Source organism: Macaca thibetana, chromosome Y (assembly GCF_024542745.1).
Source record: "Macaca thibetana thibetana isolate TM-01 chromosome Y, ASM2454274v1, whole genome shotgun sequence".
NCBI lineage: Eukaryota > Metazoa > Chordata > Mammalia > Primates > Cercopithecidae > Macaca > Macaca thibetana.
The window spans coordinates 3069495-3094819 of NC_065599.1; the positions used below are offsets into that span (position 1 = coordinate 3069495).

Here is a 25325-nt window from a genome sequence, read left to right on the forward strand (position 1 = left end):
ACAAAGTGGAAGAAGCTCATCCATCCCCAGGGGCTGCTGAAGCACTGGAGGCAAAAAGCAGTGACTATGTAGATACTCAACTGAAGTAAAATGACACAGCAACTGCTCCAATCCTGGCTCTTTTTTCATGGCTTCCCAAAAGTTTCAGGTTCAAACTATTGTTGACAAAAGACAACACAAAAACAGAAAGACATAGTATTTCATTCAGTGGAAAGGCAATCACAGACAGGATGACACCTGGTAACCAGAATGGCACTTCATCAATTGTAAGACATATTATTTAATAGACAACAGACTGAAACAAAGGACACGGGACTGGGCATGGTGGCTGATGCCAATAATTGCAGAATTTTGGGTGGTTGAGGTAGGCACATTATGAGGTTATGAGTTCGAGATCAGCCTGACCAACATGGTGAATCCCAGTCTCTACTAAAAATACAAAAAATTGCTGGTCATGGTGGCATGCACCTGTAATCCTATAACTTTTTCAAACAATGCCAGAAAAGGAACTGCAAGATCTACCTACACCTACTTTTCTAAGAAAGTTTCTAAAATGCTAATGACAGGCAAACACCACAAATCAAAACACAGCCAGATGTATACTGCTAGCCACAATGTAAGGATAAATGCGGCTTTACCTCTCCTTGATCCAAATAATATGAAGTTAGGAAGTTAACCTCTCAAGACACTTGCATCTCAGAGTCTCTTTAACAGCAAGAACTCAGTTACTGGCTTTCAGGAACATGAGAAACTGGATCCAGTTTTGCCAGATCGTCAGGTCAGGGCAATGTGCAAAATGGCAGCAAAGAAACCTGTCAGAGATTTATTAGATCCCAGTGCAGTACAGGCTGGAAGAAAGAATAGGCCCCAGAAAAACCCACTAATGTCTCAGATGTCTGGCTTGATTACCGCTTCCATGGGTACGGGCTCAGCTAACAAGGAAGGTATATTGGTACCTTAACGAATCCATTAATAGCCAGTGGAACGAAAATACCTGTATACATCTGTTTCAAGAGTGAGAGGAGGGAAAAGAAAGATTTTTGATGATTGGAAAAAAACAGCCTTTTATCAAAAGGATGTATTTTATCCTAAGGTTAACAGAAAATGCGAACAGATTCAGAGACATTGTGGTGAGGAAAGAGAATGGTGTTACCCAGAAATTGCTATCAACTAGATTGACAGAGAATAACTCCCTACATACAGAGGTAACGAAAGAAATTGAGAATGCCCTGAGTATGACTGCTTCAGAAGACAGCAAATTTGTGCTGCCTGCTCAGTGCAGCGGGCAGTGTATTTTGCTGTGGTCTTGATTTTGCATTCTCTTAAGGAGTGACAATAAAAGAGTAAGAATTGAAATGTTGGACACCACAAAGACCTTGTGGGAAGTTTCATTCAGTTTAAGAAACCTACCGTTGCATCAGGTAACAGCCCAACAATTTGACTAGATGCACCCATACTGCCTCTTTGTGATTTGCTTTGGGGCTAACAGAAAGCCTTGGTTTGAAACCTCTTTTATGACCTTTGGACAGAGTCCAGGTGGCTGTTCTATCATTACATTTCCCAAGATGATGGGTGAATAGATGAAATAAGACTGAAGAAAAACAAAACTAAAGGACTTACACATTTGAACATGAATACTTATGCTAAAGCAGGTGTAATAGAGTGTGTCTTTGATGATTTAATAGACAAGTAGGTAAGTGGAACAGAATAGATAGACCCAAAACAGACACAAGTCAACTTATTTTGTCAAAGACACAAAGACTGTTCTTTAAAATCATAAGCCTGTTCCACATGTGGCAACAGAACAACTGGAAACTATATATATACACACACATACTCACATATATATGTGTATATATACACACATGTCTATATGTATATGTATATATGTATTTTTATATATTTATACATAACTATATATATAAAACTAAATATATAAATATACTTCATAGTTTTACAAACAAATTATTAGTCAAAAATATCCATTCCTTAAAAGTTTCCAACGTAAAATGGTAAGAGAAGAATATCTTCATGGCCTTGGTTTGGTAATGAGTTATTATCAAGTCCATGGAATAAAATAAAATAATAATGTAAACTTCATTTAAAGTTGAAATCTTACTCTGTAAAACATCATGTTAACATCAGGCATGGCAGTTCAAGCCTGTAATCTCAGCACTTTTGGAGGCCAAACAGCTGTATCACATGAGGTTGGGACTTCCAGATCAGCATGGTCAACATGGCAAAATCCTGTCTTTACTAATACATACACACACACACACACACACACATGCACACACACATATATACTGGGTGTGGTGGTGAAAGCCTCTAATCGCGAACTCTGTTAGGAGAATAAAAAAACAAGGCACAGGTAGAAAAAAAAATAGTAAACTCATCTGAAAAGTGACTTGTAAGCACAATATACACAGAAACTCTAAAACTGAAAGAGATAACTCAATTCGAAGATAAAAAAGCTGAATAGATACCTCACCAAGGAACATATAGAGATGAGAAACAAGTACAGCAAACACTGCTTGCTGAAACTTTGCTTTTTCTGCTGAAGGTTGAGACCCCACACCGTCCCATGGAGAGCAACAGTGGCTGCCAGAGCAGCATTTTTCAGCTTTTCTTAACGCTCTAGAGGCTTCTGTGTGTCTTTAGGTTGGAAACTTAGTTTTTGTTCTAAGCAGTTTGAGGCACCGACAAGTATTAGGAGAGTTAGTTTTCAATCCAAACTTATCTTCAAAAAGAGATAAAAGAATTGGCTCCCATTACTTTTAGTAAGTTCTTTTAAAATGTGTGGTACAATGCATTGTTATTTTGCTTTCCTCAAGATACAAAACACAGACAAATTATCAAGTAAAAACCAAATAGGGAGTCATCATAAATTTATGGATACTATTTACTTTGTTATTTTACCTGGCTTTTAAAAAATTTTTTAAATTATAACTTAAGTTCTAGGATACATTTTTTAAAACGTGCAGATTTGTTACATAGCTATACATGTATCATGGTGGTTTTCTGCATCCATCAACCCATCATCTAAGCTTTAACCCTGCATGCATATAGTACTTTCCTAATTATCTCCCTCCCCTTGCCCCTCACTCTCTGACAGTACCCAGTGTGTGATGTTCCCCTCCCTGTGTCGATGTGTTCTCCTAGTTCAATTCCCACTTATAAGTGAAAACAGGTGGTATTTGGTTTTCTGTTCCTGTGTTACTTTGCTGAAAATGATGCTTTCACACTTAATCTATGTACCTGCAAAGAATATGAACTCTTTTTTTATGGCTGTATAGCATTTCATGCTCTATATGGACGACATTTTCTTTATCCATTATATCATATATCAACATTTGAGTTTGTTCCAACTCCTTGCTAGAGTGGATAGTACTGCAATAAATATACATGCGCATATGTCTTTATAGTAGAACAATTTAGAATTCTATGGGTGTGTACCCAGTAATGGGATTGCTGGATCAAATAGTATTTCTGCTTCTAGATCCTTGAGGAATTTCTACACTGTGTTTCACAATAATTGACCTACTTTACACTCCCATTAACAGTGTATTAGCATTCCTGTTTCTCCACATCCTCACCAGCATCTGTCGTTTCCTGACTTTTTAATGATCGCCATTCTGACTGGAGTGAAATGATTTCTCGTTGTGGTTTTGAAGTGCATTACTCTAATGACAAGTGATACTCCACTTTTTTCATATATTTGTTGGTTGCATAAGTGTCTTATTTTAAGAAGTGTCTGTTTATATCATTTGCTCTCTTTTGATGGGGTTTGTTTGTTTTTGTCTCGTAAACATGTTTAAGTGTCTTGTAGATTTTGGGTATTAGACCTTTGTCAGGTGAATAGATAGAAAAAAATTTCTTCCATTCCGTAGGTTGCCTGTTAACTCTGATGATAGATTATTTTGCTGTGTAGAGGATTTTTAGTTTAATTAGATACTATTTGTCAATTTTGACTTTTGTGGCGATTTTTTTTTTTTGGTGTTTTAGTTAAAATGTCATTGCCCATGCCCATGTCCTGAATGGTATTGTCTTAGATTTCTTCTTGGTTTTTTATGGTTTTAGGTATTACGTTTAAGTCTTTAATTTATCTTGAGTTAATATTTTTATGGTTCTTAGAAAGGGGTCCAGTTTCAGGTTTCTGTATATGAGTAGCCAATGTTCCCAGTACCATTTATTAAATAGGTAATCCTTACCAGATTGCCCTTTTTTTCATGTTTGTCAAAGATCAGATGGCTGTAGATGTGTGGCATTATTTCTGAGGTATCTGTTCTGTTTCATTGGTCTATATATCTGCTTTGGTATGTTTTGATTACTGTACCCAATGTATCTAGCTTCTTTTCTTTTTGCTTAGGATTGTCTTGACTGTATAAGCAATTTTTCCCTCCATATAAAATGTCAGGTAGCTTTTTTTTTTTTTTTTTTTTTTTTTTTTTGGTTCTGGGAAGAAAGTCAACGGTAGCTTACTGGGAATAGCATTGACTTTATAAAATTACTTTGGGCAGTATGGACATTTTCACAATATTAACTTTTTTATACCTGAGCATGGAATTATTTTCCATTTGTTTGTGTCCTCTCTTATCTCCTTGAGCAGTGGTTTGTAGTTCTCCTTGAAGAAGTCTTTTACATCCCTTATAAGTTGTATTCCTAGTTATTTTATTTTCTTTATAGATATTGTGAATTGAAATCATTCATGATTTGGCTCTCCTTATTGGTGTATAGAAATACTTGTGATTTTTGGACATTAATTTTGTAGTCTGAAATGGCTGGAGTTGCTTTTCAGCTTAAGTAGTTTTTGAACTGAGATGATGCAGTGTTCGAACTATACAATCATGTCATCTGCAAACCGGGGCCATTTGATTTCTTCCCTTGCTATTTGAATATCCTTTATTTTTTTCTCTTGCCTCATTTCCCTAGCCAGAACTTCCAGTACTATGTTGAATAGGAGTGGTTAGAGAAGGCACACTTGTCTTGTGCCAGATTTCAAAGGGAATGCTTCCAGCTTTTACCCGTTCAGTATGATACTGCTTATGAATTTGCATAAATGGCTCACATTATTTTGTGATATGTTCCATTAATACATAGTTTACTTAGTGCTTTTACCATAAAAAGATGTTGAATTTTATCAAGGGGGTTTTCTGCATCTATAGTAATCATCATGTTTTTTTTTTGTCATTGGTTTTGTTTATGTGATGGACTACATTTACTGATTTACATATATTGAGCCAGCCTGGCATCCCAAGATTGGAGTCAACTTGATCATGTTGGATAAGATTTTGGTGTGCTACTAATTTTGATATGTCAGTATCTTATTGTGGATATTCACAATGATGTTGATCATGGATATTGGCCTGAAATTTTATTTTTTTGTTACTGTGTCTCTGATGGGTTTTGGTATCATGATGATGCTGGCCTCATAAAATGAGTTAGAAAGGACTCTCATTTTCTATTTCCTGAAATGTTTTCAGAAAGAATTGTAGCAGCTACTCTTTGTATTTCTGGTAGAATTCAGGTGTGAATCTGTCTGGTCCAAAGCTTAATGCCTCAGTTTCAGAACTTCTTGTTGGTCTATTCAGTGATTCAACTTTTCTTGGTTTAGTCTTGGAAAGGTGCACATGTACCATAATTTATTCATGTCTTTAGGATTTTCCATTATACTTGCATATGGGTGTTTACAGCATTATTTCATGGTAGTTTGCATTTCTGTGTGATCATTGGTGACATCACTTTTTTTGTTACAACTATTTGATTCTTCTGTCTTTTATTATTTATTATTCTGGCTAGCAGTCTATGTTGTTAATCTTTTGAAAAAAAATACTGCTGGATTAAGTGATTTTTTGAAGAGGTTTTTTTTGTTGTTGTTTTTTGTTTTTTGTTTGTTTGTTTGTTTGTTTTTCTGTGTCTCTCACACTCAGTTATGCTCTGATCACAGTTACTATTTGTCTTTTGCTAGCATTTGAAATGAATATGTTTGGGTTCAATAGATTATCCCACCTCAGTCTCCCAAGTAGCTGGAATTACAGGTGTGCACCACTATGCCCTGCTATTTTCTATATTTTTAGCAGAGACAATGTTTTACCATGTTGGCTGGCCAGGCTGGTCTTGAACTCTTAAACTCTTAAACTCAGGCGATCTGTCTGCCTCCACCTCCCAAAGTGCTGGGGTTTTTCATTAGGATGTCAGAGTGTTTATTTTAGATCTTTCTCATTTTCTTATGTGGGCATGTAGCATTTCAAATTTCCATCCTAACACTGCTTTAGCTGTATTCAAGAGATTCTGTTAGGTTGTGTCTTTTTTTCTCGTTGATTTCAATGAACTTGTTTCTTTCTTTCTTAATTTTGTTATTTACCTAGTAGTCATTCAGAATCAGGCTGATTAGTTTGCATGCAGTTGTGCGGTTTTCACTGAGTTTCTCAATCTTGAATTCTAATTTGATTGTGCTGTGGTCTGAGAGACTTTTTGTTATGATTTCTGTTATATTGCATTTGCTGAGGAATGTTTTACTTTTAACTATGGGATCAATTTTAGAATAAGAGATATGTGGTGCTGAGAGATATGTATTTCTTTTTTTTATTTAGGGTGGAGAGTTATGTAGATGTCCATTAGGTCCACTTGGTCAAGAGCTGAGTTCATGTCCTGAGAATTCTTGTTATTTTTATGTCTCATTGATCTGTCTGATGTAGACTGTGGAGTGTTAAAATCTTTCACTATTATTGTGGAGGAGTCTAAGTTATTGTAAGTCTGCAAGAACTTGCTTTATAAATCTGTGTGCTCCTCCTCTATTGTGTGCATATATATCTAGGAAAGTTAGCTCTTCTTGTTGCATTGTTTTCTTTACCATTATATAATGCTCTTCTTTGTCTATCTTGATCTTTGTTGGTTTAAAGTCTGTCTTATCAGAGACTAGGATTGCAACTCATTTTTTTGGTTTCTCCTTGTTTCATGTTTCCTAAATATTCTTCCATCTTTTTATTTTGAGCCTATGTGTGCCTTGGCACATCAGAGTCACCAGAATAAATACACTGATGGGTCTTGACTGTATCAAAGTTTCCATTCCATGTCTTTTAATTGGAAAATTTAACTCATTTATCTTTAAGGTTAATATTGTTATGTGTCAATTTGATGTTGGCTTAGTGATGCTAGCTGGTATAGTGCTGTTGGTCTTCATATTTGATATTTTTTGCAGTAGCTGTTTCCAGATGTCCCTTTCCATATTTAATGATCCTTTTAGGACCTCTTGTAATGCACAAATGGTGGTGACAACACTTTTCTACATTTGCTTGTCTGTAAATATTTTATTTCTCCTTTGGTTATAAAGTTTAGTTTAGATGGATATAAAATTCTGGTTTGACAATTCTTTGCTTTAAGATTGATGAATATCTGCCCCCTCTCTCATGACTTGTAGTGTTTCTGCAGAGATATCTGCTGTTAGTCAAAAGTGTTCCCTTTGTAGGTAACCTGATCTTTCTCTCTGTTTGTCCTTAACATTTTTTTTTTTTCCTTTTTTTTTTTTTTTCTATCTTGGATAATCTATCAATTATGTGTCTTGGAGTTGTTCTTCTCATGAGGTATCTGAGTGGTGTTCTCTGTATTTCCTGGATTTATATGCTGATTAGTCTTTGTAGGTTGGGGAATTTCTCCTGTGTAATAGTCTGAAGTTTCTTTTCCAGTTGGATCAATTCTCCTAGTCACTTTTGGGTACACAAATCAATCACAGGTTTGGTCTTCTCACATAGTCCCACATTTCTGGGAAGTTTTGTTCCTTTTCATTCTTTTTCTCTAATCTTGTCTTCATGCTTTATTTCATTAAGTTGATCTTCAATCTGTCATATGCTTCCTTCTGCTTGACCAATTCAACTATTGATCCTTGTGTATGCTGAACAAAGTTCTTGCCCTGTGTTTTTTAGCTCCATCAGAGCATTTTTGCTCTTCTCTTAACTAGTTATATTATTAATAATTATTAGTATTACTTTCATGGAGTTTCACTCTATCACCACCCTGAAATTTAGTGGTGTGATCTCAGCTCACTTCAACCTCCGCCTCCCATGTTCAAGTGATTATCCTACCTTAGCCACCTGCATAGCCTCTCTTCACTGAGAGTTGTACACTTATTTGGACTGCATGTCTGCAGGTAGATTTGTCTTCTCTCAACTTAAAGCTAAGGACACATTTCAACAACTTTCTTGCATATAGAAGCTACACACTCTGAATTTCCTCTCCACTGAGGGTTTCAGAGATGTTGTAACAACCTGCCAGGAAACTGCACTTGGTCGCTCTAGCACTTCTCTTAACTGAGTGTTGCACAGTTGCAGGTATGTCCTGTTTTTGAATTGAGTTACCCCCTTTCTATCTCCTGAGAGCTGAACCTTCACTCAGTAAAGCTTCTATTTACCTTATTCTCCAGTTGCCCACAAACCTTATTCTTCCTGAACATTGGACAAGAACTCAGGAACCACTTAAGGGCAAAACTGTAAGATTAGTAACAAAAATGGGTCTGAAACACACAAACCCCCAATTACCACAGTTTTGGTTACTGGGATTTAAAAAATAAGAATGAAAAGAATGAAAAAAAAAAAAAAGGATAGAAGAGGTTCAATCCTTGTTGGAACCCAGAGTTAAGCCTTTTCAAAGTCAGGGCTGTGACACCATTTTGGGAGCTTTGCAGTTTCTGGCATTTTTAAGCTTCTGGGTGCCACTGTCTTCCCAAGTGATGTGGAAAAAAAGTTTTTGCTATGCCTGATTCAGCCAAAGGCTTGCAGGGAGCTGGCAACTGTGCTGTCAACTGGACTTTCTCACCTAATCATAGCCAACATACCTATCTGTGTGAAGTGCCTGGACTCAACAGTCGCTCACTCAGGTACCTCTCCCTACTCTGGGCCTGTCTCACCCATAGCAAAAATAGAATCTGAGCACATTGTTTGAGCTAATTGCAACCTATCAAAATGAGTGGTGAAGTTAGCCAAGCAGGCTCAAGAGAAATTTTGTCAAAAGTGCCACCATCCACAGAGATTTTGGGCTAGGGAAGTGACAGTCTATAGATCCTGTCACAAAAGTCACATTGATCACCAGGGACCAGTAGATTATTCAGTTATGCACATGTAATGGGGCCCGCATAGTAACCCAAAAGGAACTTCATAGAGCTTCTGGAAAGCTGAATTTATAGAGTATCCTAGAAAATTGTGTGCACATAAAACCAGACATTAATAATTTTAAACATCTAAGAATATATGTTTCTCCTTTGCTTTGAAATTTTCTGCATTTAATCGTGTGTCCAGAATTTTTGCTTATTAAATAGAATATAATCTAAGTTAACCTAAAAGCACACTTTATAACTTTTAAAACTGAGATATTTCTACCTAAATGATTCCATGATTTACTAATTCTTCCCAAGGTTTAGTTTAAAGAGGCAGCAGTCTATTCGTGTTAATGGTGTAAGATCTAGAGATTTATGCAAAAAAAAAAAAATCATTTGATATATCAACAAAAATTCTAACCATATTTTCAGTTTAGAATTTTGTGTCTCTGAGGTGTTTGTGATATGGTAAATTCAAATCACCATCTCAGGTGTTTTTGTGTGTCTATTTAGGGGAGGCAGCAGAGACTGCCTCATACCCCATTAGAATCTGCATTCTAGTATACTTAAAAAAATTATTACAGACTTTCTGGTGGTCCAAATCTAATAAAAAGCAATTCTGGTCTTTTATATAGTAGTAGCCATAGATAAAATTTAGAACTCTGCCAGGTGCGGTGGCTCCCGCCTGTAATCTCAGCACTTTGGTGGTCAGGAGATCGAGATCATTTAACTAACAGGGAGAAATGTTGTCTCCAGTAAAAATAGATAAAAAAGAGCCAGGCATGGTGACAGACACCTGTTGTCCCAGCTACTTGGGAGGCTAAGGCAGGAGAATGGCGTGAACCACGGAGTTGGAGGTTGCAGTGAGCAGAGATCGCCACTGCAGTCCAGCGTGGGTGGCAAAGCGAATGAGGGCCTTACATTGCTCCAGCACAACTAGATTACAAGGGGAAAGCTCTTTAATTTGGATCATAACCTCTTGAATGACAGTTTCAGTCCAACATACTTAAGAGACCAGGCCTTTGGCATATAGGTGCTGTGCTGTCAGCTTTCTCCCACCAATCCCCATTTCATTGGCTGAAATAATGAGTGTACTTCTGACACACAAGAAACTTCTCTGCCTATACTTATTTATTGAGAAAGAGACTCGTGTCACTCGGGTTGGAGTAGAGTAGCACGATCTCAACTCACTGAGATTCTCCCATTTCAATGCCCAATGCTGGGATCACAGGCGTGCACAAACACTCTTGGCTAATTTTTTGTATTTTTGGTAAAGATGAGGTTTCACCATGTTCCCCAGACTAGTCTCCAACTCATGGGCTCAAGCGATCTCCCTGCGCAGCCTCCCCAAATGCTGGAATTATAGGTGTGTTTTACTGTATCTGGGCTGTCTGCATTTGCTGATATTTGTTTTGACTTCTCTCAATGGCGACTCATTATTTTCGGAATGAATTTTTCATATTTTGTTACATTTGTAGTTAATGGATTCAATTTTGGGGGTACTCAGTGAATGGTGTTTTAATATTTCCAATTCCAATTATTTCTTTTTTTTTTTTTTTTTTTTTTGAGACGGAGTCTGGCTCTGTCGCCCAGGCTGGAGTGCAGTGGCCGGATCTCAGCTCACTACAAGCTCCGCCTCCCGGGTTCACGCCATTCTCCTGCCTCAGCCTCCCGAGTAGCTGGGACTACAGGCGCCCGCCACCTCGCCCGGCTAGCTTTTTTGTGTGTTTTTTAGTAGAGACGGGGTTTCACCGTGTTAGCCAGGATGGTCTCGATCTCCTGACCTCGTGATCCGCCCGTCTCGGCCTCCCAAAGTGCTGGGATTACAGGCTTGAGCCACCGCGCCCGGCCATAAATTCCAATTATTTCTATTCATTATTGCCAATGTAGAGAAAATCAATTGAGTTTTGTCTTTTGATACTCTTCTTTGCTTCTTCTTATCTCCATTTTCATCAAAGTATTGGGAGATGGGCTCTCTTTGTCTTCTACTTCCTGAGATTACTGCTGGGATTAATCCAGCCTAAATTCCAGAGAGTCTCCAGGTCAACCGCAAGAGGGCATAGTAGAGCGTCAGCTCCCAGCCCGCAAACCGCCTCTCTGAGGAGCAAGGCAGTCTCCCAGTGCCTCTGACGAAGCTTCTTTCTCTTCAAGACGCACCCAGGGGTGGGCCGTGGCTTCAGGGTACCTCTCGGTCTCCTGAGGACACCTGGGACCACGTGTCCATGGTGAGGACTAAGCCTGCTTCTCCCCAGGACACGCCCAGAAGAGGTTGTGGCTTCTGGACACTGGGGTGAGGTCCACAATGAGGAGGAAGCCTCCTTCTCTTCAGGACCAGCCCAGGAGAGGACATCTCTAAGGGACACGTGGTGAGCCTTATCCTCCAAACCCGCCTAGGAGAGGCCGTGGCATTAGGACACCTGATGGCCAGGTGAGGAAATGTGAAGAAAAGACACCATGTTTGCAGCACCCCGTAGTGGGGAAGGGAGCTGCCCTGAGCCTTACTTCCCAGCCCTGGCCTTCAACGCTGACTTTACAAAAGGGTCCCTTGAGTGAGGTAGTGATGACCTATAGTCACAGCTACCAAAGTGTGGTTTGCAGATGATCTGGGTTTGTTTCTGGGGGAGATCCTAGGACAGACAAAGGAGAAGCGTTGAGTAGTGCCAGCATAACAGGCCGAGGCCAGGAGAGATATCACACCCTCCATCAAAACTTTTATGCTTGCTTTAATGACTCATTTTTCATGCAGCACTAAAGTAGTTGAAACAATATAGAAAAATTTTTAAGTAGGCATATTAGAACTTGAATCATTGTTTAAGTTTAAATATATGGTATATGCCTTGTTAGCAACATTTTCTTCTTTTATTGAGACAGAGTTGAATTGGGAGTGCATTTGTAATGGTACTGAAAATCATGTCTGTTTAGTAAAGACTGACATCCTACATTAACTAAATCAAATTGTGATATTATACCACAAAATTAACTGAAGAAAGTTGCCCCACTCTTCTCTCATTGTTCCTGATTTTAAATAAAATTAGAGCCTATTAAAAGTGACTTAGTGCTTAGCTGTGAGCTTGTATGGTTCAAACGTAACTTCCAGTGAAAGCTTTGGTAATATAAACCAGTTTACCAAGTATGTCCTGTTTCACAGTGAACGGACATTTATTGAACCTTTACAAATAACAATATTGGCTAATAAAATAACATCTTTTAAGAGATTCTAAATTCTGGAAGAATAGACAGGGAGAAAAAAAGATAAATGTGCTGATGAAAAGAGTCAAACTCTGTAAAATCTTGAAAGAGATTTATTCTGAGCCAAATATGAGTGACAAATCACCCATGACACAACCCTTCTCAGGAGATCCTGAGAACATGTGCCCCAGGTGGTATGGACACAACCTACATGTATGCATTTTAGGGAGACATGAGACACCAATCAAATACATGTAAGATGCACATTGGTTTGGTCCAGAAAGGGGGACAATATAAAAATGGTGGTGGTGTGGGGCTGGACTTTTAAGTTATAGGTAGACTTAAATATGTTCTGATTGGCAGTTGGTTGAAAGAGTTATTATTTAAAGATCTGGAATCAATAACACCTATGTAGAAATCTAGTCATTCCTGTCTAGGAATGACTGGGTTACAATTCATAATAAGGAATATAAAGACCAAAGTTTTATCATGATAATGAAGCCTCCATGTTGCAGACTTCAGAGAGAATAAATGGTAAATATGTCTATCTGACTTAAAGTATGTGTTGCTGTTAATGGTATTCAACTTTTTCTAAATTTCAAAAGGGAGGAGTGTGTAATGAAGCATATCTGGCCCTCTTTCTTTTCAGGACCTAAGCCAATTTTGTAATGTTCTTGGACAAAAGGAGGGGTCCATTTAGATGGCTGTGTTGGGTATGTGGGAGGGAGCTTAAAATTTTTTCAATTACAAGTATTTTACTTCTCTTTACTAAAAATGTATAATCTATTAAACAGTTATGAGATATAGTTAGGCTAAGAGAAAAGAAGAGATTTCTTAAATCCAGAAAAATAGAACATTGAACATACAGAAATGTGCCAAACTGGAAAAAAAGACTGAGAGAGAGAGCCTTAAAATTTTTATTCTTCATCAGTTCATTTAGTGCCATGTAATCAATTCCAGTCTTGCATGATTTGGGGTTAGCAGTTTCATGAGCCCATCATTTTCTCAACTAGAGTTATGGAAGTCATTACCCAATTCCATGGTATAATCTTAAAGTTATTTAAACATTGACATCAGATGCTTGTACCCAGAGGATCCACCATAGTTTTTTCCTTGGGTCTCAGAGGCAGTTCTTTGTTGGAGACAAACATTCTGACCTGTAAGCAATGCAGATGGGGAAGCTTTCAGGAAATCATGATATTGAAATAATACCTACAAGTAAATTACAAAAGGTATAAGGTGACCATGGTTAAAAATCTAATGAGAGCTCATCATATAACAATTGATAAGGAATTCTGTTTTATTCTGTGGTACACAACATGTAAAATAATGACTTGAATTATGACTCATGATATACTAGGGTATATAATGGATAATGAGATCATTCACAAAGTTAAAGGAAATTCATACAGTTTCCAAAAAGATAACAGTTTATTAATAGAAATACAACCATGGAAAAATTAATCCTCTTTTATTTTGGGTTTATTTGTATGCTGTTTTTTTAAAACTGTCTGTCATATTCTAGTATTCCATGGTGGATTAAATAATTTTTGAATACACCATGTCATAATTTTTAAAGGCATAGTTTTCCTCATAGTGCAATATCTCAATATTGTAGAAATGTTGTTTTTAAATAGATAAAAATATCTTTAGTTTCTTGGTAAAAATAAGAAGCTACAGGTATATAAAGTTCATTTTATGTTTAGTAATTAAGATTATAGTATTTTATTATGTTTATAAATGATCTAGATATTTAACAAATATCTTCTGTTTAGCATATATTTAAGGTTGCTTATTTCTAGAAATATTTTATCAATTAATTTTATACAGATTTTATGTAAAACATAATTATTATTACAATAATATTGGTCAGAAGAATTATAATTTAATTAGAATCAAACTATAGGCTTTTAACATTTAAATATCTAGTAAATATATCAGTTTGTTTCACTGGTAACCAAATGGAAGAAAAAATGTATGTCTGTTTTGTATTTAATTTTGAAGACATACTTGTTTTATTAAGCCAACAGTATTAAAATTACCTAAGATTTATCTAAATAATTTGATTTGAAAAACATTTGGATAAGTTTCTATCTGTTTGGACTGTTTGATAAATATGTAACTTACCAGTGCTTATTTTTTTTCCAAGCCTATTTAGAATAAAGCACACTGAATAATTTTAGAAATTAATTTAGCATTGCCATCCAGAGATGTGAAAATATCATGTGTAGAAAACATGTTAAAACATGCATACAAACACATCTAAATAGATTCTCTGAATCAGCACCCAATATATGGTATTTTTTCTCCCATGGCCAAAATTCTTGGGTCCAGGAATCAAGTGATGGAAGTAGAAATTTCAACAGTCACTGTCACTCCTAGTGATCCACTAGCAACACTTTTGTTTCCTGTTTTTTTGTGACATTATGTTCTGCTGGCTTAGAAGTCTTAATTCCTTGAGGAAAATGCTGCCAATGGAAGAAACAATGATTCCATTAAACCAGAAGTTAAGACTACCACCTGGACACTTTGATCTCCTGCTACTTTTATGTCAACATTCTAAGAAGGCAGTTACAGTGTTGACTGGGGTAATTGACCTGAACTATCAAGATGAAATCAGCCTACTACTCCACAATGGAGGGAAGGAAGAGTACGCATAAAATAGAGAACATGCATTAGGATGTGTCTTAATGCATGACGTGTGATTAAGATCAATGGAAAACTACAACAGCCCAATCTTGACAGGACAGCAGTTGGGTCAAACCCTTCAGGTATTAGGTTTGGGTCACTCATAAGGGTAACAACAACAACAAAAGCAAAGAATAAAAACTGCAACCTGCTGAGGTGCTTGCTGAAGGCAAAGGCAACAGAGAATGGGTAGTAGAAGCAGTTAGTCATCCATACCTGCTTTAAACACATGGCCAGCTGCAGAAATGAGGATGTTAATTGTCTTAAGCATTTCCTCCTTCTTTTGTTAAAAAAAAGTTTGTTCATGTACACACATGTACTAAGAAAATACCTTCATCTTTTGTGTTCCTTTATCATGTTACATAAGATTTATTGTGTTCTTATCAACATCTGCGTATTGTAAACTTCAGGAAATAGTGTTTGGATTGAGGATTGCTGCATTCCTGGTTGTAAGAGGATACTTATGTTAGGCATAATTATGACCTCATTTTTGTCTGCATTTTAAGATTATTATAGAAGGAGATGTGTATTGATTCAAGTTGATAATGCGTGAACCTGTGATGGTTAATACTGAGTTGTCCAACTCATTGGAATGAGGTATACAGAGTGTTAATAATGGGTGTGTTTCTTGGTTGTTTCCCAAAAAAAGATTAACATTTAAGTCAATGGGGAGATCTACATTAATCTGGTGGGCACAATCTAATAAGCTTCTAGCAAATATCAATCAGACAGAAAAATGTCAAAAAGTGAGATGGGCCTCGCTTCCAAACATATATCTGTCTCCCATTTTGGATACTTCTTGCTCTCAGACACCAGACTCCAAGTTCTTCAGTTTTGGTATTCGGACTTGTTTTCCTTCTTCCTCAGTTTTCAGTCAGTCTATTGTGGTCATGTATGTATTTCCTTAGCCTCCCTACATATTTATACACACACACACATACACACACACACACACACACACACACACACAGATACATACGCGCGTGCGCACACACACACATATATGTAGAGGGATTGCAAATTAAACAGTTTGTAAGTATTCTCAAAATATTATTTGAATAAATACTAAAACTTTAAACCTTCTTTTACTAACTCAGCTTATTTGATGGTGATATTGTAAACTAATTCCATATAAAAATTTCTGACACATATATATATACACACACACACACATACATATGCGTGTGTGTGTCAGTGGTCCATATGGATCTCTGTAAAACACTTTTAAAATACTTATTTTTCTATTTATTTACTGCCGAGGCTCTAGAACCTACATCAGAGGAGTTACTTAATAAATGGTTACCAATTAGTAAATACTCTTTATTTCTTTAAAAATAAAAGTATATTATGTCTTCTTAGAAAATAATAATTTAAGCTTTCCAAGAGATTTGGTAAATACTAGCTCTATAATCAGTGTAAAATGTAACCATTAGAATCAGGTTTAAATTTAAGTAATCTATAAAGCCTAACTACCTCAGTGAAAAAGCTTTTACAAGTAATAATAATAATAGAAATAATAATAAAACAGTGCCAGCCCTTTGAAAAATTAGGATGTCATTCACAGACTTCAATTAATATTCCTCTTTCCCTGCAATCTTGGCCTGAACAACTTTGTTTCTACAAATAATTCCAGCTTCTGTACACCACTTAATATCTGCCAATGCCTTGATTTCACACTCTCTGCATTGTTCCCAGAATGTGTCTAAATAGCAGAGCTCTCCCTTAGTATATTAAGCAAAAAATTAATCTTGCCTTTTCATTATCTAAGCCTTCAATGGCATTTTATTAATCTTGGAGAAAAAGCAAGCCCTACGCGGTTAGGAGTTCTGCCTTGTGGAGAAGGCTCTAGTATCAAGAACAGAGCCTACAGGTCAGGCACTAAGTGGGAACTAAGTAAGCAGTGTAAATGTGGATAACTACCATGTTGCTGCTACTTGCTAACATTCTGAAACAAATTTTTGATTCAAATGAAAAAGATTTTACATTGTAGAAATTCACCTCCTTTTGGATTTGTCTTAACATTTTCAGATATTTTTCCTATTCCATCAATTTCCTCATGCATTCATCTTTATTTTCTTATTGTCTAATATGCATTTTTGTGAATACATTTTTTATTATGTTGGAACAAGGCAAAGCACAAATAATTCTGATCAAATAATACCATTATGCAAACTTCTATCAGATAATTTTTTAAATAGTTGAAGAAACTTGAGCATTAGTTCTACTCAACAAAATTTAGCAAAAGTGAAAATCCTCTAACCCCGGCTATAATCCTTGAAAACTTGGTTTTCATTTGGCTTACTTATTGTAATATTCTAGGAACTTTCAAGTCATAAGATATTCTGAATGCACAATGTGTATCTATAATATATTGTGCCAATGAACATGTGTGCATGTGTATTATTTATGCCTTTCAACTGTAGCCAAGATTAGCTCTATTCCAAATGCCATTGACTGAATTTTCTCCCTTGATATCTCCAAAAGAGAGGCCGCCTAGGGTTTTAATTTTTGATATTGTTATACAAAAATATTGAAAAATTAATAGGAAGGAAAAGCAGAGAAACAGAAAATGTATTGTTTAGCTTCTTATCACTGATAAAGTGAACTGACCTTACTTTTCTAATGCTTATCCTATGAACTTTACATACATTTTTAAATCCTTCTGCTTTAATGGCAACCGAAGTTGGGATTAAGAGATCTTCAAAATATAATATCAAAGAGTTCTAAATCTGTGTTTTTAAAAACAGTTTTCTCGAGAAATGGTTCAACACTCTTAATTTCTCAAAGGTGCCTGAGACTCAAGATTTGAGGATATTTAGCAGCATTTCTAATCTCTCAGCAATTGATGCTAGTAACAGCCTTAACAATTCCATTTCCAGTCATGAACCAGACTCAGAGTGAAATCTAAAGTAAAATCTACAGACCTATAAAAACCCTAGACAATAACATGGACTGTCTATTATCTTTATAAGCTCATCTACTATAATTTTTCCCCTTCTACAGTCTGCTGCAGCCACAGTTAGCTGGCTTTTAAAAACAATTTAAACAGGTTTCCACCAGGAATCATCATACTTATTGACCTTCCTGCATGCTTACATTATTTTCTTACTATTTTATTTAGATATTTACTTGAAAGTCACTTTGTAAGCAACTTAGTGTATATTTGTTTTACATAAAACCAAAATTGCTTTATAACAGACAATCTTGCCGCACACATTTCATAGAAATTGATCATTTCAATTAATTTAAAAAAAACAAAAACTTTAAAATATAACCACTAAAAGAAAAACCTGACATCTGGGATTCTAAATTGGAAGTGTAACATTCAACTTTAGTTTATTAAACAAGAGACAAAAGAACATAAATCTCATAAATAAAAATAAACTCTGAAATTAGAAAACACTCAGTGCTTCATGGATAAAAATGAAACCAAAACTATATGGCTGACAGTTTCAAACCATTCCCAAGAAAAACCTCAAACCATCAAAACAACAGCGTGGACCCTGAAAATCAATAGTTTATATGAACCAAGTAAACATTTAATCAAGAAAGACAATTATAAAATGGCAATTTCTTTGTTGTTGTTGTTGTTGTTTTCCTTTGTGGATTGCCGTATCACCTCCTAATCACAGATGAAGCCTTCAGAATTGAAATCCGCACTCCCAAAGTGAGGACCTGATTCACACTTCTGGGAAATGTAAAGAAGTCATTATGTGCTAAATTACTGTGTTTTTTTTCTAGTCTTTCTACAGGATATATGAAAATTTGATAAAATAAACATTTATTTCTCTTTTGCTTAAAGCAGAAGTCACTGTTGGTTGGAAGGGCCAGGAATTGGTCACAAACATTTAAGTTGCTGGAACAAAAAATACAGTTATGTTATAGAATAGGCAAAGTATAAACAGGAGCAAAAGTTGGAGAGATCTGTATTTGCAAAAATCTGAATATTCAAAATCAATTTAATATACTGAAGTGCTGAGAAAATCATGCATAGGCTGATGATGGAAACATTCTAAAAAATGTAAAACAATATATGTTTATAACTTTAGAGTGAGAATAAGTGAAGGTTAAGACAGAATTATCAAAAATCCAAGGAGAGTATTAATACAAACCTTTTAGTATTTAAAAGTGATAGTTTTTTTTTTTTCATAGTGCCAATGGAATGAAAGCTAAGCTTTTAATAACTAAGAAAACATGTTGCATTTCAGAAATAAAAGCATTCAGTTATCATGTTATGACATTTTAAATATAAAGTTAGCATTCAATGTTAGCACATAATGACATTTCAAATATAGTTTTCAGAAAAGGAAAAACACAAACAGATAAAATTATGACCAACGTAAGCTAAATGCAGGAATTAAATGTGTCCCAAATTTTGTAGACAAAGAATTTACAACAACAGATTTAAGTAGGGCTAAAGAAAAATGACCGAAAAATGATGAAAGAACAACATCAGTGCATCAGTGAGACAAATTATTAAAGAAGCCAAAAAAAAAAAAAAAAACGGAGATGAAGACTGAAATAACATCTACAGTAAAGAAGTTTAACAGCAGATTTGAGCAGGCAAATATTCAGTCAATCCGAAACAATAAAAACTGAAATAACCCAGTCTGAGAGGTAAAATAAAACAAAAAATAAGTGAAAAAAAACCTAAAGAGAAAATAGAACACCATGAGGTATACCAGTACATGCAATATGGACACCTTATAAATGAAGAAAACAGAGGCCAAAAAGAATTTAGGGCAAAAATGGCTGAACATTTCCTGAACTTAAAAATCTGAATTTAAGAGCTGAAAGAGAACAAAATTTTTTTAACTAGAATATAGCCACATGAGAAAATATTATAGTCAATCAAGAGCCAATACAAAGAAAATTGTATACAGAATTGTAATGCAGAAAAATTGTAATACAGAAAGGGAAGAGCAACTTGCTATGCATAAGAAGGTCTCAATTAAAATTAACAGACGACTGTTGAGCAGAAACCCCAGAAATCAGAAGCTGGTGGGATATCCAAGTTTTAATAGAAAAAAAATGCGATAAAACCTGAGTAAAATGATACTCAAGGAAAAATATCTAGATAAACAAAAGCTAAAGGAAATTGTGACTAATGCTTCTCTAACAGAAAAATGCCGTTACTATTACAAACCTGGCAGACTTAACTATTAATGCAGCATATTTTTATATTGTTGACCTTAAACATTAATTACACAAGTTAGTATTGTTCATAGTAGGCTATTTTAAGTTTTCAATAATTGAAGTCCTAAATATACCTACTTGTAATATAAAAAATACAACAAAAAGTTTTTAAAAATTAATCAAAATTTTTAAATAAGCAAAAGAAGAAATTGAGGATCAAATAAGAGAAAGAACATATGGGAAGCAAGTTAAGTCAATGCCAGAGTATGTAATATTTCAATTGTAACAATTTTAAATTGAACTTTCGCTTAAAAAGGCACACACTGGTGCCTGTGTACCCTTAAATGAAGGAGTCACTTCTGTGCCTTCTATGCAAGGCATACTTTAGGGGCAAAGAAAAATAGGCCGAAGTAAACCTATAGTAGATTCTGAGAAAGTGGTGCAATGCCCTACCAAGTTTTGTATACCCATCTCTTCACTGCAACTATACAATAGGTGCAGGGGCAGGATTATGATGCAATTGCTATAGAGTTGAAAGTCTATCTGAAGGCTTATAGCTTCCAAAAAAAGATTGGTATAGTAAACAAAAATTAAATTTTATCAATTTTATGTCACAGATCAACAGCAGCTACTTCTTGTTTATTAACCACCACTGTGGGATGTTGCCTTGCACATATTTCTGGAGTAGCTTACAAGAGCCATGGTATAAAAAAATGTACTCTGTCTTCCAAATCTCAGGAGGACTTGTTCGCGGATTGCTCTTTCTGTTTGTGGAGGTCCCGGCAGAGGTGAATAGTCATTGTTTTATTTCCCAAACATTATGCAGCCTCTTTTTCGTTCTGCACAATCAACTTTCAGAAGATTTTAAAAGCCAGAACATTTTTTCCTAACTGTTCTTCTTTTTCTCTTAAAAGATTAGATGTTTGTGGACGAAAAGGAAGCACAAAAATATGAGCAAAAATTATTAATAAAAAGAGTAAAATTATTTTAAAACCTAAAACTAGAGATAAAAAGTAAATAAAAGAAAGTAAAAATTCACTACAAGTATTTAAAAGCAGACATGAGCAGGTGGAAGAACAAAATAGCAAACCAAAGAAAGGGCAGTTGACATTACTAAGTTGTGAAAGGAAAGAAAAAAGAAGAAAGAAATGAGAACACAGCCTGTGATGCTGTGGGACACTATCAAGCACCCATACTTATGCATATTGGAAGTTCAAAGGATGAGACAAAGAATCAGGAAGACTATTTAGAAACAATAGTGGTAAAGAATGTCAAGATCAAAAAACTCCTGTAAGAGAAATTCAGAGAAACAAACTCAAATTATATGATAATTAAACTCTCTAAAAGAAAGAGAAAATCTTGAAGGCAGCAAGAGATGTGACTATTCATATTCAAAGAACCCTCAAAAATAATCACCAGATTTCTAATCTGAAAATTCAGGAGACAGAAAACAATAAACTAACATATTCCAAATGATGTTAAGAAAAAACTTTTGAACAGAAATCATATGTTCAAAAAGTTGTCCATCATAAGTGAGGGAAAAATTATAACATTTTCAGATAAAAGCAGGGACCTTTTACCAGTAGACTACCTCTTTTAAAATGCCCTATGGGGTGCTTCATGGTAAAATGAACAGACATGAAACAGCAGTATGAATTAATATATATTACAGTAAAGATAAATACATGAACAATTATAAAACATTAAAAAATTAACAATGTGCACCTCCACAATTTGTTTCCCATATAATTTAAAACACTAATATGTTTTAGAAAAATACTATCACAAACTTGTGTTTTTGACATACAATGAATAAAGGTCTGATTTTGAGAACTCAATAAGCGAAATAATGGGGGTGAAGTTACACAGAAATAAGGGATTTGTATGTTATTGAAGGTAAACTAGCATAACTTTAAAAGTGAAATAACTTTAGTGTATTCAATGTAATCATAATATCAATGACAAAAAAAAAAAAAAAAAAGAAAAGAAAAAGAGTAACAGGGAGGTAGAAAGCTATCTGTACTACACCACAGAGTAGGAGCTGTGGATTTAGCTACTCTCACCTGAGGCTATTGAGTCAGCTATCATGACACCATGAGACAATGTCCAAGTTGTCACACAAGGTAGTAAGTGTGGATAATTTCAGGCCCATAGCATAGCTGCTATTTTATACAACTTGCACTACACCAGAGGCGACAAAGTGGAAGAGGCTCATCCCAACTCAGAAACTGGTGAAGCACTGGGTAGTGGCTATGTGAATACAAAACTGAAGCAAAATTGGCAGAGAAACTGCTCCAATCCTGTGTTTTTCTTCATGGCTTCCCAGGAGTTTGAGGTTGAAAGTATTGTTGAAAAAAGATAAGACAAAAGTGGGAAGACAGAGACCAGGTGCAGGGGCTTACACCTGTAATCCCAGCACTTTGAAAGGCTGAAGCGGGCAGATTACGAGGTCAGGAGATCGAGACCATCCTGGCTAATACAGTGAAAGCCTGTCTCTACTAAAAATACATAAAATTAGTTGGGTGTGATGTCAGATGCCTGTAATCTCAGCTACTCGGGAGGCTGGGACAGGAGAATAACATGAATTCAGGAGGTGGAGGTTGCAGTGAGCCGAGACTGCACAACTGTGCCACTGTAGTCCTGCCTGGGTGATAGAGCAAGACTCAGTCAAAAAGAAAAAAAAAAAACTATTTGATGTTGGAAAGGTTAGGAGAAGCAGGATGACACTTGAGAACACAAGTGTCACCTGTGAAAAATGTATATATGACTTTAATAGTCGAAAGACTGAAAAACAGAAAAAAAAAAATGGCATGGGCCAGAACAAGTAGATCTTTTTCAAACAATGCCAGAAGAAGAACTTCCAGATCTACCAACCCCAACTTTTCTAAGGAACTCTCCTAAAACGCTAGTGACTGGCAAACACCACAAATTCAAATGCAGCCAGTTATGTGCTGCCAGTCAGAATATTAGCAGAAAAGCAGTGTCACCTCCCTCTGACCCAAAGAATATGGAGCCAGTAAATTCAACTATGAAGAAAGGCACTTGCTCCTCACAGTCCCTTTCAGAACAAGAATACGGCGAGTGGCATTCAGGAACTGAAGAAACTGGACCCTATTGCAGCAGATCACCAGGATACAGTGGTCTTCAAGGAGGCAGAAGGGAAGCTCCTCAGGGCATTATCAGATCCCAGGGCAGGAAAGTGTGGAATAGAGAAGAGGATCCAAATTCACCCATTTTCTCAGATGTCTGGCTTATTTACTGCTTCCATGACTGCAGGTTTAGCTACCAAAAAAAGTATAGTGGTATTAATGGGCCCGATAACAGCCAATGGAACAACAGGTATGCCTACATCAGTTTCAAGAGTGAAAGGTGGACAAAGAAATATTACTGATGGTGGAAGAAACCAGCCTTTTATCAAGAAGATGTACTTCATCACAAGGTTAACAGAAAGTGCCAGTATGTACAGAGACATTGTCGTGAGGAAAGAGGATGGATTCATCCAAATACTGCTATCAACTAGATCGACAGAAAAAAATGCACTGAATATAGAATTAATTAAAGAAATGGTTAATGCTCTGAACAGGGCCGCTGCAGATCACAGCAAGCTCATACTGTTTGGTGCAGCTGGAAGTGTCTTTTGCTGTCGTCTTGATTTTGGGTACTTTGTGAAGCATTTAAGGAATGACAGAAACAGAGCAAGCCTTGAAATGGTGGGCATCATCAAGAACTTTGGGAATAATTTCAATCAATTTAAAAGGCCTATTGTTGTATCAGGGAGCAGACCATCTTTTGGACTAGGTGCATCCATACTGCCTCATTGTGATTTCGTGTGAGCTAATGAAAAGGCTTGGTTCCAAACTCTTTATATGACCTTTCAACACAATCCAGATGATTGTTCTACTGTTACATTTCCCAAGCTGATGGGTGAAGCATCTGCCAGTTAATTGCTGGGTGAAAGCTGATAGCACAGGAGGCATGTGTCAAAGACCTGGTCACTCAGATCTCTTTCCAAGTTCACCCAATAGGTTATGATACAAATGAAGGAGTCTGCCTCATGTAATAGAGTTGTGCTGGAGAAATGTAAGGCCCTTGTATGCTGTAATATTAAGATAAGTTGGAACAGGCCAAAGAGACAGAGTGTGAAGAGGTGAAGAAAATCTGAGGCTCAGTCCAAAGGATCAAATCCACGTTAAAATATGTGCAAAATAAAATTGATGAGTTTTAATTGTCAGTCTGTCTGCTCAGGACACAAGAACTGAGCTGAACCAAATACATCATAAGTTGTGAGATGCCCTAATCCATCCTCATAGCCCAAAACAATTTCAGCCATATCTAAAGCCTGAAAGCAGAACTGGAAATTTCCAAGCTATGTATTGAAATTATCAAGGCATTTTTAAGCACTGCAACTTTAAAATAAGTAATACAACAGCTTCTTTGCCTAAATGTGATTATTTTGTGCACACACAAGCCCAGATATAAAAGCAGATTGGTGAGTACTACACTGTTCTTGCAAGATCTAAGTTTTATCTATGTCTACTATGATATATAAGACCAGAATTGTGTTTTATTAGATTTGGTTGACAGAGATTTATGTAATAATGTTTGTTTTTCTTATTTTTTTATCCTAGAATGCAGTCTACTTGGGTATGAGGCAGCCTCTACTCCCCTCCCACAAAAAACACACAGAATTATCAGAGATGGTGACTTTGACTTTATAGTGGCACACATACCTCAGAGACACAAAATTCTAAATCAAAAGATTATATTTTAGGATAAATATTTTTGACACAAAGTTCACTGATGATCATTCTCCTAAACTAAACATCTGGTTAGAATTTATGCTGAGATATCACTTGATTTTCTTTTCTTTTATAAATATCTACTTCTTACTCAGTTAACATAAAGAAACCTTTATCTCTCTAAAGTAAAACTTGTTGCAATGTATTAGTGAATTATGGGATCATCTTTATGGAAATATCCACATTTTAATGTTTATCCTGTGCAGATGTAGATTAACTCAGAGTATGTTCTAGTAAGGAAGTTAAAATTCTGGACACATTCTTAAAGGCAGAAACTTCTTTCAAAATGAAGAAAAGACACCGACATTCAGTATGACATTTAAAATTATTGATATCCGTATTTATATGCACACAATTTTGTAGAACACTCTACATGTTCAGTTATCCAGAAGCTCTCTGAATCCTTTCCTGTTGTTTTTTATGGA

At 35.9% G+C, this 25325-nt stretch overlaps 1 pseudogene; it reads left to right on the forward strand.

Moving 5' to 3' along the window:
- Positions 1 to 22415: 22415 nt before the first annotated feature.
- LOC126947164 (testis-specific chromodomain protein Y 2-like) lies at positions 22416 to 24326 on the forward strand (annotated as a pseudogene).
- The last annotated feature ends 999 nt before the right edge of the window (positions 24327 to 25325 follow it).